Below are 5,889 nucleotides of genomic sequence, written 5' to 3'. Positions count from 1 at the left end.
GATGCTAGAAAGATATCAGAACTGGTGCGATAATATGCAAATTTCGGGACGAAATTTTTGTTAAGGGGGGTAGTATGTAGTAGCCCGCTATTTTATTTTATGATTAAGATTAGTAAATGCGATATTTAAATTATTGCATCCTCAGTTATTTTTAATCCAGTGATTAATTTCCTATTAACTTAGCCTAGATATTTGAATTTAATGCAATTGCATGTTATGATCGCAATCGAATTATTGAGCCAGTCAATAATTTATAATTTTAGATTTATAACTGATTTAGCAAAGTCACGTTAATTATTTAAGCGAGATGGAACTAGATTTCATTTTTATAATTACTTAATGTAACACCCCGTTTCCTCGAGCTAAGTTTAGAATAATTTTGAACTTAGATTTAAGATAATTCACGCCGGAAAAAGAATTTATTTTTAATTCCAACAAAAATGATTTACAAAAGCATTTGTAAATTTAATCATTTAAATTCTTTTGCATTGCATATTTATGAAATTGAGCATTTGAGCATTTTCACGAGCTTTTAATTAGCAAACCCTGAAGTAGTATTACAGTTTCGACAATTTTATACTGAGGGATTTAAATTGTCCAATCATAGCCGCCCACCCTATGTCTCATAGCCGCCCACTCTACAGCCATGGCCACCCCATTCCTCCAATCAAGCCGCCCAAAATTCAGGCTTTATGTCACGCTTGGCAGAGGAAATCAAATGCCCAAACTTCTCTGCCAATTCAACTACTTTTTCCTTCATTCACACAATCAAAGTCTATTTCCTACACTCTATTTTCTTTCATTCACACATCTACTCTTGAAAGAGCAACAGCATAGCCATGCAGTCACCCCACCCTGTGCATCCCTTTATCTCATCATCCAAAGTCCTCCTTCATCCCACACAACACTCTCTCGCCAAGAATAGCAGAGCAACCAAGCAACGACCATTTCAGATTTTGAGCAGCTCACTCAAACTCAAGGTTTCATCTTTAACTCCCCTGCTTACTTCATTACAAATTATGATTTAGAAACCCAAGCCATTTTATGTATGAAGTTGTTCAGCTGCCCAACAAGAAACTCACGCATTCATACATTCACAAATTTTCATTTGAACAGATTTTATAACACATGTAATTTTTGTATACATATTCTGTACATACACACATATGTGTATAAGCTAGTATTGAATGATTTTTCATGTTGAGTAAATGAATAAAAAGGGGAGGAAACTTGTCTTGAAGCTTCGATTTTTACTCCTTGTTTCTGAGCTCGAAATTACCTCTGGCTATGTGTGTGAGTAGAGTCGAAAGAGAGGTGGTGGTGGTGGTTCGCCACTGCCGGAGACGAGGGAGAACAGAAGGGAAATGGGCGGCGGTGGTGGCAGCTTGGTGGCTGCTACTCGCTGGGAATTTGAGGGCGCCGATGGCGGTGCCATCGGCCAAGGTTGAGCAGAGGAGAGGGATGAGCGTCGGCGGCGGCTCAGCTGCTGCCGATCAGACCCAGGAGAAAGAGAGAGGGAGGCTGTAGCATTGTCGATGGCGACGTTGCTATAGTTGTCGGAGTGCAGAGAGAGGGGCGGTGCGGCTGGTGGCCGTGTCGACGCCCGGAGTTTCAGAGGGCGTTCGGCGGTGGCAGTGGGCTTCGTCTGCTGCTGTTGTTCTCCGCGGGCTCAGAGGTTGTAGACACAGCGGCGGCGACGGCTTCATGGCCGAGCAGTCGCCAGGAGTAGAAGGAAAGTCAGAGGGAGCGGCGGCGGCGGCAGCCCCAGGCTGTGCAGTTGCCGGACCTTGAAGGGAAAGAGAGAGAGATGGCGGTGGTGGCTGATTTAGGCAGAGAAAGAGGGCGGCGGCCAGTGGCACCGCTGCGGTTGCCGGAGAGGGAAGGCGGTGAGTTGAGCAAGGGCTCGGCGAGCCTGAATTTGAGTGAAGGGAATGGAGCTCCGGCGGCGGTGAAACTTCGAGAAGAAAGAGGGGCCGAGGGAGGCGGCTGGTCTTTTCGGTTGATGCGGCGGACTCCGCTGCTTCGCCGGAGAGAGAGAGAGCCGCGACGGTGGGTTCCGGCTGGAAAGGGGGCGAATTTTGGTGTCGGTAAGAGAGAGAGAGAGACCGAGAAAAAGCATTTTTTTCATGTGTGTGTGTGTGTGTTTTTCGTTTACAGAGAGAGAGAGAGTGCAGGTAAGGTTTTGGCTTGGGCCAATAAGTTGGGCTCATAGTTTGGGCCGTGTTTTTATAAAATGGGCTGTATTTTTATCACTTGGGCCGATTTTAATGAGACAGGGCCCTATTACAATTTTATTTAATGAGCTGTCTTGATTAATTTAATTAATTGGGCTACCCTATTTTAATTAATTGAACTATTTTTAGTTTGATTAATTTATTTAAAGGAAAATTTTCATAATAATATTATATTATTATTATGTGCATATTTTAAGTACTTACTTATTATATGCTAAGCATGACATGAAATTACATTTATTTTTGCAATAAGAGTATTTAAGTATTTAATTGGTTTTAATTATAATTCCAATTATTAAAGAAAGATGAGTAAGAATATTGTTGGTGTTCTTAACTCAAGAGAAATGTTTTCAATTATTTATTCATTAAATTTTGAAAATCCGGCTAAGTGAATCATAGAATATTAAGCACTTCACCGTGACTTAAGATTAGATTCAAGGAGACCTATTAAGAATAGATTTCTTGTAGGCTTTGAGCATCAGAAGGATTAGCACTGCTATTCCGATTCAGAAATAAGGATAAACGACAGGCTTTGCCTATACAGGTGGGCATTACTTTTACTATACGTATATAGAGATCCCCTGCGTGTCGTAGGCCTCTTATACGAATGAATGCATGAGATGATTTAACTGTTAATTTCAGTTTTATAGATCTATCAAATGAGTTTAATGTTACATTTGAGCAAGTTATTTCGTTACAAAATATTTGAGTTAAAGTTATTTCAAGTATTGTCTTGCCATAAAATGTTTAAATTTTAGTATGATATCTATCTGCTTTGGCTTTGCCAATGATGCAATCGAATTCGGGTCCTGAGCAGTTGATAGCTATCCTGCCAGGGCTAGTGTACACCAGTGACCGTGAGTCATCTAGCGGGTTGGCCGGTCAAGTGACCGTGAGAGGTGGCCACCTCTCCGGCACACAGTTCCAGATATGATAGATTACAAGAGAACTTAGACTGCAGTCGAACTTTAAGAATCACAAATGAACTTAGTAAGCTTGGGCCTTTTTAGCGAAAAACTCCCTTGATGTACTGTTTATGATGGCATGATAATTTACAGTTTTGAAGCATGTATTTTTATACTTAGGCATACGTGCCCACTGAGTACTTTTGTACTCAGCCCTGCATATATTTCTAAATGTGCAGGTTGAGTAGCTGTCGATGGTGATGAAGTGACGACCGGAGTCTTTTGTCTTATCCTTATGTATTAATGAACTCTGGGGATACATGTCTTCATACATGTAATCAGAACCTTATTCCGCTGCGTACTCAGAAGTTTTATGTTATTTTGGCTAAGTCGGAGTTATCCGAACTTACTAGTTATTTGAGTCTATACGACTAAATCTCCGTTATATTATAAATATCCCTTTTGTTAACAATGATGAAATGCGATCCTTCCTTGTTTGATTATTTCCCTTTCTACCCCGCTTCTAATCTCCCTCCATTAGTCACGGTTTCCCCGGCTTAATTATCCCTAATTAGGGCCGGTCGTGACACGTCGGTAATAAATAAATATTATTAAATTAATTAATAATAAATATAAAATAATCCATATTTAAATTAGCAACGACGCAGCCGTAGCGGTGGTTGTTTTGCCGTCGGTAATGCGCCGGTAATAGGCAAAAGGCGGGTCGCCGTTTTTGCCGCCGTCGTGCCGTCGGTAATTACAGGCGGCGGCGGCACCGTCGCTATTCACACATTTTTTTGTAGTGGCTATTGAATTCATTTGGACTCACACATTTTCTAAGCAACTAATTCCGCAACAAATCACCACATCTATAGGCAGAGAAGCATAAGATCTTGAGATGAAATAGATAGTACTGTAGAGTGTATGCGTTGGCCTAGCAGTAGGTAGTTAATGTCGAAAGTCTGAGGTTCTGGGTTTGAGTCCACCATGGTGCGATTTTTAAATTTCTTATTTACTTATGTAATTTGTCAAAATAAAATAAAATAGAATAGTGTAGGGATCTAGTGAAACAAAAAAAAATGTCAAGGGAGCTTTCGACAACTTAGTAAAACAAACACTAAAATTATAGGGACTCACAATATATTGAACTTTCGTACTTCTTTGATTTTGCACATGAATTTAAATTTCTGCCTCTAAATACATAAACTTTTTTTTTCCTGATTTTGCACATGATGTACATTTTCGACGAATGATTTATTAATATATTTTGTATTCTTATAGTGAAATTTACCTAATGTTCAACTATATCCTTTAGGAAGGGTTTCAATTTGAGTCATATAGTCAATTTCGATTTCTACCTCAATATTAATTCATTGAAAATGTCTATTGTGTGCAAAATTAAAAAGAAATAAAAATTCATATATTTGATGACAAAATTCTAAATTCATGTGAAGAACCTGTGAAAATTCATATATCTTGACGGAGTAGTGCCCCTAATTTCACATGGGATCCTCTGTACCCAAATATAGTGTGTACCACCGTGTACCACTCTTATTATGTTATAATTTCAAATTATTGTTTGTTCAATTTTAATTTATTATGCATTAAAATAATATAAAGATAATTATATAACAAGGGTTCACTCATCCAATTAGGGTTTATAATTATTTTTTTATATTTATTTGAATTAATAATAATAGATTATTTGGGTTCATTAATTCAAAGTTAGGGTATATAATTTTTTAAATTCCAATTTTTTAATGATAATGTTGGGAACCCCATGGAATATCAGGTTTTATTTTGATGATACCAAAATCCTTAGGTTTAATTTGTAATAGACTAGAACTGTTTTGAACTCAAGTGATAGAGTTCGTTTCTAGATTAGTTAGCAGTTCTGAAGACTGAAGATACCAACTGAAGTATCAGTTGAACAATCAGTTCAGAACTGATTACTTAATGCGTGCTTCGAGGACTCAGCAGACTGATACTAAAGTCAAGTATCAGTTAAACATTCTTTCTCGGATTGAACTTCCAACATTCAAAGGAAGCCACGTGCTTACACAGTATAGCCGCATTAAATGCAAAGATCTCAGGATCATCCCTCTCTGCAGAGGCCGGTCATTCCTATTTGGTGGTTACTTTTTCAGAGAGGTCGCATCTCCTGTCCCTCAAGAGAGCCGTTTCCACCAAACAAGGAACCTCGAAGATTGAAGCCTCAGCCCAAATTCAAAATGCTCTCCAACGGAAGAAATCTTGAAGATGTTCTCCGCCAACGGATCTATTCAAGACCTCTCCAATAAATAGCCCTCGAGGATCAACTTCAATCTTCACTGATTCAACGACCTAAGCCGAAGCTCTGCCGAAATTGCTACTCAGCCCAAAGCTTAATCTCCCTAAAGCTTGAATCGAAGAAGAGAAAATCAGTCACTAATGATTACACACATTCTCTTAGACCTTAGGCATATATCTGTTTACCCAGAAGCCTAGGTCAAAACTTGCTCCAAAGAACTTGTTCTTTGAAGTCTAGTTGGCAAGTTTTTCAAACCTCCTTTCGTAAGAAAGAAACCGAGTGTTTGAGTGAAAAGGAGTTCAAGAAGGTACTCTGACTCCGTGAGATCCTAGTGCAAGGTCGTGCTAGGAGTGAGAAATCCAACGCGAGTGAAGCATGGGTACTGAAGAAAGGTCTCTTCAGTGAAACGGTTGTGTGCACTCGGTAAGCACACGGTTCGGTTTGCAGTGCACCAGTTAAG

General features: G+C 39.3%; 1 long non-coding RNA gene across 1 annotated transcript; it reads left to right on the top strand.

The window, feature by feature from the left end:
• Nucleotides 1-844: 844 nt before the first annotated feature.
• Nucleotides 845-3,608, top strand: LOC131016585 (uncharacterized). Its single transcript, XR_009099094.1, has 2 exons — nucleotides 845-980; nucleotides 3,379-3,608. It is a non-coding gene; the product is annotated as an uncharacterized LOC131016585 (long non-coding RNA).
• The last annotated feature ends 2,281 nt before the right edge of the window (nucleotides 3,609-5,889 follow it).

The sequence above is a fragment of the Salvia miltiorrhiza genome, chromosome 3 (assembly GCF_028751815.1).
Source record: "Salvia miltiorrhiza cultivar Shanhuang (shh) chromosome 3, IMPLAD_Smil_shh, whole genome shotgun sequence".
Taxonomy (NCBI): domain Eukaryota; kingdom Viridiplantae; phylum Streptophyta; class Magnoliopsida; order Lamiales; family Lamiaceae; genus Salvia; species Salvia miltiorrhiza.
The sequence above is the reverse complement of the archived record's forward strand: the minus strand, read 5'-3'. Positions and strand labels throughout refer to the sequence as shown.